The 7,161-nt window shown below is 28.8% G+C and overlaps 1 long non-coding RNA gene across 2 annotated transcripts; it reads right to left on the bottom strand.

Annotated features, from left to right (window-relative positions):
* Positions 1-3,468: 3,468 nt before the first annotated feature.
* LOC103838088 lies at positions 3,469-6,296 on the bottom strand. 2 transcript variants are annotated; one of them, XR_001956121.2, is made up of 4 exons: positions 6,096-6,296; positions 5,939-6,007; positions 5,129-5,243; positions 3,469-5,024 (listed from the first exon to the last, which is right to left on the bottom strand). It is a non-coding gene; the product is annotated as an uncharacterized LOC103838088 (long non-coding RNA). The 2 variants fall into 2 exon arrangements; XR_627039.3 differs by having other exon boundaries at positions 5,939-6,259.
* Positions 6,297-7,161: the final 865 nt, after the last annotated feature.

Here is a 7,161-nt window from a genome sequence, read left to right as displayed (position 1 = left end):
TTGGGTTTGGTTTGGTTTGGATTATTTGGTTCTAAGATATCTTGAACCAAAATCAATTCAAATTAGTATGGTTTGGTTTATGTTCTGTTTGGTTCGTTTTTACTTCAGATTGGTTTGTGTTTGGTTCGGTTTTAGTTCGGTTTGGTTTGTGTATAATTCGTTTTAACTTGGTTTTATCTGTATTTTTCAGTTCAACCGAGTTAAATTTTTAGTTGTGTTCTACTTCAATTACAAAAATATGATATATAAAAACATAAACAAATCATTATTTGATACCAAATCATTATTTTCTTTATATTTAAACGTAAAACCAAACATCATAATAAATATGTAGAAAATATAATTCATAATTTTATATTATAATCTTCAAACCTAATATAAAATAAAATAACTTTTCCGTTTTGATGTTAATATATGAGATTCATATTATTTTATTTTATTTTTAATTGTGCTTATTCTATTCATTTAAAAGTAAAATATATAAAATTATGTTTAGTTATTTAGGTTAAACGGTTAAATGTATTAAATCTTAATATTATTAGTATATTTAATTAATTCAATTAAAAAACACTTCGGTTTTTCGGTTTGGTTTAAAACCAAACCAACAGAACCACACATGGATGGTAATATTTGGTTTTGCGCGAGGCAAAGGATATCATTCGAAGGTAGGGAGAAGAGATTAAGTACTTCAGATATGTTGTTAAAACGCATACTCATAAGAAAAAAAAAAGAGAATTTGTAAATCTAAGCTCAATTGTTGAAAAGCTGAAGTTAAACCCTGAAGAATGTAAGTCTCTGAAGCGTGAAGTGTTGATACTGAACGAGGAGCATGGTATTTTGAAATTTGCTGATATCTTCAACTGTCAGGTTTGTTGTGGTTCTTGGAGTGATTGTGTCAATGGGTAAGTAGAGTTATGATGAAGATGTTGATGGGGTTAGTAGTGTTTTGATGAAGACGTCGATGGGAAAGTAGTATTTTGATGGTACAACTAAGCTTTGTTTGCAGTTGTGTTTATATTTGGTTTACAAAAAGTATTTGTTTGTCTCATAAAGAGTCTTTGCTTGTCTATATTAATGTTACTAGATCCTTTCTCCGCGCTACGCGCGGATAATATATTTAAATTCGTTAGATTTATCATTTTTATTTGTATGTGAATTTTTGTATATTAAATTTTCTATACTAATTTTTAAATTTGATTTTTTTTTATATTTTTAGTTTGAAGTAAGTATTTCTATTTTATGTAACACAATTACCTCATAAAATATGAAGAATCAAGTCCTAGATTTTAAAGTTATGTAAAAAAGTATAATTATATATAGAACATAAATTATCTTAGTTTAAAAGATCGGAATCTCATCTCGAATAAATTCACGAAAAGTAAAAAAATACTCCAATAACCTAATTAAAATATAAAACCCTCTTTTTAAAAAAAAAAGCGTACTTAATAATATTTTGTTTACATGTAATAGTTGAAAACTGACAATTGAATATCGATCTAGAATATTACTTTAATATATCTAATGGTAAAATATTAATTGTAATAAACAAATTTTGAATTTTGTAGTATTACATGAATTAGAAGTCTTTAAAATCTAAAATGTATTTTATTAACATAATATATTTTTTATTCACTTATTATTTTGATGTTACAAAATATTGCTTTAGTTTTATTTGTATATTAATTTTTTAATAATTTAGTTTCTATTTAAGTAATTTTAAAATTATCAAGAATATAATATATTTAAAATTATTTATTTAAATATATCCAAATATGTTGTCTCATTTTTATGTGTGTTTGCGTTAAACATATTTAATTTGTAGTTTGTATATTTAATAACACCTTGTTGCGTGCCGTTCTATGGTTTTAATAAATGTGTTGTCATTTTATTTTTATCACTAATAACATAATTTTTTAGTGATGAGTGATAATGTATTTTTTAACGTTATGTATTATATTTTATCGTATATTTTCTAACTCTTCATGCTGGTATTTTTTTAGAATCATTTTAATTAGATAATAGGTTTAAAGATGTAAATAAAACTGTGTATGTTGTAGATTTAGACTTTTTAGTGTAACTGAGCACTATCAATTATGAAAACTATATTATGATTTTATTTTACTAAATCTTTCTTTCTGTGTATATTTTTTTTTTGTATTCTTACAATTTTATTGCATTATTCTTTAATTGCAGAGAATTGCTATTTCTAATTTTTGTTTCATATATCTTAAAAGTCTTCGGTTGATTTTTGTTTGTTTTCTTTCTCCAATTGCGAAGTACAGTTTGACCGTTCCTTTTTTTTTTGGGATCAAACTACTAATATCACCAGATAGAAAATGTTAAACTCTAAGAATGGAGTGAATATTTGTGCTAGAGAAGACTGATTTAGCCACTAATATAGTGAGATATTATAATATTAGAAGGTATAAAACTCTTCTCTGTTGTACTACGCTGGATATAATTAAGTTGTTGTCAATTGATTCTATATTTGTGATAACTGGAAATACATCTTTATTTCTTCCTTAGATCATCTTTAATTGGTTTACGGTTCGACCATTTCTAATATAATACTGATAGTAACATAATATTAGATGTTGGTTATTTTCTTCTAATTAGAAATGCACAGAATGAGAGAAATTCAAGGTGAGACCACTTTACAATTTTGTCCTCATATCTATATAGAGTTAGTTTATAGATTATTCTATATGTTTCAAAATGTAATGAGTTTTAATTAAAATCTGTAATATTTAAAAATTACTACTTTAGAAAACGGTCATTTAATATATAAATTTAATCAATTATACAGTAATTTACATAATTTAGTTGGCGACACAATATCCAATAAATATAAAGTTACATTGAAATATAAAAAAATTTATATAGTGAAACAAACAATATTTTTAAACCATTATATTATAAAACAATGGGAATATTCAAATTATATTGAAACATTAGAATATTAAGAATCAGAAAAGTTGAAATCTCAACCTCGATCATTTATGTCGGTCATGCCTTAGACCATCTCCAATGTATTCTTCTATTTTTCTCTCTAAAATAGAGAAATTTCACATTAGAGATGGATTTGTCTCCGATGTATTTTTCTATTTTCTCTACTAAAAAAGAATATTCTTGATATATTATTTTCTAACTTTACAAATAATATTTTTTATTTGTGAAAGTTGAAAACCAGTCCAATTTATTTTAGTGTTTTATAAAATTATGATATTATTTACACTAAATATTTCTTTACAAACTATTATGTATATAAAAAAATATAATTTTATTTATATAAATAATATATTTCACTACAAAAATATTTTCGGTTATAATTGTTTAAGTAAAAAGTTAAAGGATCATTTGGTAAAAACAAATAGAGGATGTGACATGGCAAAAATATAGTTTCTCATAAACCGATTATTTTCGCCTACGTATACACTCTATCTGAGGCTTATATCCTTCTTTTATTACTTGTTTGATAGTCCTAATTTTTTGCTTTTTATGTTGCATTTCATGTTTTTGGTTTAGTTTTTTTATTGTGAAATAATAATGAACTATTAGATTACGGAATATATTGTTCTTTAACTGTACTGACGTTTAATTGACTAATTAATAATGAATAACTTGGTTTTTTTCTTTTTTGTTGGATGTCAAATATTGTTTGACTCACATTTTTATAGTGTGCGATTAATAAAATAAATAGATGATTTATTTGTTTTGTGTTTTTTTTTTCCTACCTGAATGTAGACTTTTTAATTTAAATATCATTCATTATCTTCTTCATCTTTTTCCTTGCAAATTTATCATATTTAGGTCAGCGACAGCTGTACATTACTTTGTTTGAAGTGGCTTAGATGAATTGGTTTTGTAATAAACTTCAATATCTATGTTCAAGTGTGATGTATTTTGAATAAGCATCAGTCTAGGAGTATTTATTTTTAAAAAAATTGTTATCCAATGAAACCGAAGTATTTTTAATTTAACGTTTGTCTATATCTAAGGTTCAATATCTATGTTCATAATTTCTACTATTCTGAAACTTAACGTAACTGGCATTCTAACTTGTAACATGCTTCAACCAGCTTTTGTTTTAGGTTGGGTGCAACAATGGCCGTGATTGCTTGAATGTTTTTGGTTTTAGTCTCGTGTGGTTGAAAATTGGACGCGATTACATAATTATTTATTAATTGTTCTCAGTATGTCACTCGTTAGCTTGTCCTGGTAACATAAATGTATCAGAAGTTCAATAATTAAGTACCAATAATTTTAATGAAAATATATTAATTTATCTTCTCTCTACCGCTCCACTTTTTAGATTTCTAAAGAAGGTGTTGAACAAATCAATCGTTATCAACACATTAACACCAAAATATTAACTTATTTTATTTGGCACTGGTGAATAAATACAAAATTTTTTTATTTTATTAATATTTGCGTATTAGTTTTATGCATCTCGATAAGAGAGATTCATTTTGAACGTATATTTTTCAAATCAAATTTATTTAAATCGTCTTATTTTCAACAAAACACCAGTGTCAAAATAATATAAAATCACAAAACAATATGGCCTCAGTATTTGAACCGTTCCTTAAAACCTATGATTAGTATTATTATGTAAATATTTTTTTCACTAATATGTTAAAACTACTACTTACTCATATAAAGCAACATGCATAATTTATGTAAAATAGCATGTAATAACTCTCAGCCTACCGAGCTTGCTTGATTATAACAATATTGGATTAAAAAAAAAGAAAAATCAAATCCAGACCGAGAATTGGTTAGTTGTTACATATGAATAAGATAAAAACAAAACCAAAAAAACCAAACAAAAAAATAAATAAAAAAGCCTTAGTTCTCTGGATAGAGGAAGACAATGGCTAACAGCAGTGTTGATCGAAACCATTCGCGAAAGGTCTCTTATAGCTCTTGGCGATGCATTGGGGATGAAAATATGTCACCTTGACTATGACATTCGGGTAAAACACAATCCTAGAAGCAGGTGCTCCTCTCAATTGACTCGTGGACTGAAAAAATATGGGCAGTATGAACTGGTGAATAAACAGATTTTGTATTCCTAAAACAATGACATGTTTCTACTGAGTTACGTGGCATCATTGAACTACATTACCTGTCGGCAGTGAAGTGTTTAATCACATCACATCCAATGCGAAAGAGAGCTTTACAGGCGTAAGCACATGGCACCAAGATCAACGGCTAAGTAAAAAAAACTCTCCCACATTCTCCTATGAAAGCCACAATAAGGAGTATATCAATCGACATTACCATGAATTGACAGACATAAGGTTTACGAAGAGCTAATTAGTATTCATATTTATTTTTTTCATGTTACCAGTAGGATTACCATGAACTTGGCTAAATCTATCATAGCAAACCCAAATGCAGCTATTTAACTCATTCATACTTGATGAAAACTCCACCTTTCAGTGGTTTAGAAAATGTAGTAAGGGAACTATAGGCAGAGCAATCAGGCAACTATATCTCTCTCTAACAAAAGCAATTGCATTGAGAAGATTGTGAAAAGCAAACACAGTGAAAAGAATACATAAGCACATGGCACCAAGATCAACGGCAAGAACACATCTTTTCAACTCATGATAAGAACTAAGGCCACTGGACTTAGACTCGAATCTCACATAGTAGTGGAACTGAACTCTTTAATAATGCCTTTGAGACCTTGAAACTTTCGAGCTCATCAACAAAGCGTAACAATTTCAGCTTTAAACCACAGACACTTTCAGTACCAAGATAAAAACTCAAAATACAATCAATTCTAAAAATAGAGAGACGCAGAATCTCACATAAGTTGCTTATTCCTTGTTCTCGAATGAGTTGCTAATATCAAACGGTGTAGGTTGCTAAACTAATCTAGGCGAAAAGGGAAAGATGATAACAGATTCGAGAGGGAGAGATGGCTTACTTGTTTGTTCATCAACATCGCACTGTCACATACTTCCACTACTATTCGATCCATGGCTAGCTCAACCGCCTAATTTCTCCATCCCTACAAACAAATATTGTCAATAAATTAGTTTTGATTCATAAGCAGAAATCACAGAGAGAAAACAACAATTAACCTTGAAGTCTGATCATGCCCATCGTGCAATCGATCAAAGGTACCACCCAAAACAATTGCACCGAACGAATCCGCTGTGGTAATCTTCGAAGCTTCCACTCCTCGCACCTCGTCTTCCCCATGACCTCGCGGCGATGGCCTCTCAGGACTCTACCGAGATCGATGTGACCAGTAATGTTCATTTGCGGTTGGTTGTAGTAAACTCAAGATGTTTCCCAGATAACCCCGTTTTGTTTTCTTGTCTCTGTCCTGACAGAGGAATTATGAAGCTCAAAGGGTATTAAAGGAGAACATGGGAAATAAGGAGATGTAGATCTCTTTGTAACTTATCGTGATTCTCCTTCTCTTGTTTCTTTTTTTTTTGTCTGAAACGCCTATAACCGATTTCTCATCTGTTCGCCATCTTACAACTACGAAAAACAAAATTCCAATTTCCAGAATCATAAATCCAGAAATAGGATTTCTAAGAGAACCACACAAAAGTCGACTACATAATAAGAGTTCACATGCCTGAAGTTTTTTAAAAAAGTGACTCTTGGGTATGGTAAAGGTTTTGTAGAGAAGGAGAGAAGAAAGGAAGAGGAATCAATGAGCGGACTCTTGAATAGAAAATCAAAAGTTGAGAATAGGTGGACTCTTGAATAGAAAATCAAAAGTTGAGAATAGGTTTTGCAGAGAAACTGAGAAGAAAGAGAAAGGAATCGATTTTGCCAAATGTTAATGTGTTGACCTAATGACATGTCATAAAACTTGTGTTTGATTGGTCAAATATATTAGCTTACGTGGACAGGCTAGAAACACTCCATATTCACCTTTTAGTATAGGATAGATGTCAAACTACATTTATGTTTGGTGGTTATTTGAAATATTCTTATAGAAATGTTTTAATGTTTCTTGATACTCAAAGAAAAAGAAGAAACTTAGCACACAAATAACATAATATCATATATTTAGAAAATACAAACACATAAAATCTTAAAAGCACACAAACACAAAAATAGATTTAAGAAGTACAAAAACATAAGTTATGATAATTTTGGGGGTTCAGGTGGGAGAGCTGAGGTATC

The sequence above is a fragment of the Brassica rapa genome, chromosome A09 (genome assembly GCF_000309985.2).
Source record: "Brassica rapa cultivar Chiifu-401-42 chromosome A09, CAAS_Brap_v3.01, whole genome shotgun sequence".
In the NCBI taxonomy this organism is placed as follows: Eukaryota; Viridiplantae; Streptophyta; class Magnoliopsida; order Brassicales; family Brassicaceae; genus Brassica; species Brassica rapa.
Note: the sequence above shows the minus strand (reverse complement) of the source record. Positions and strands in the feature narration are given on the sequence as shown.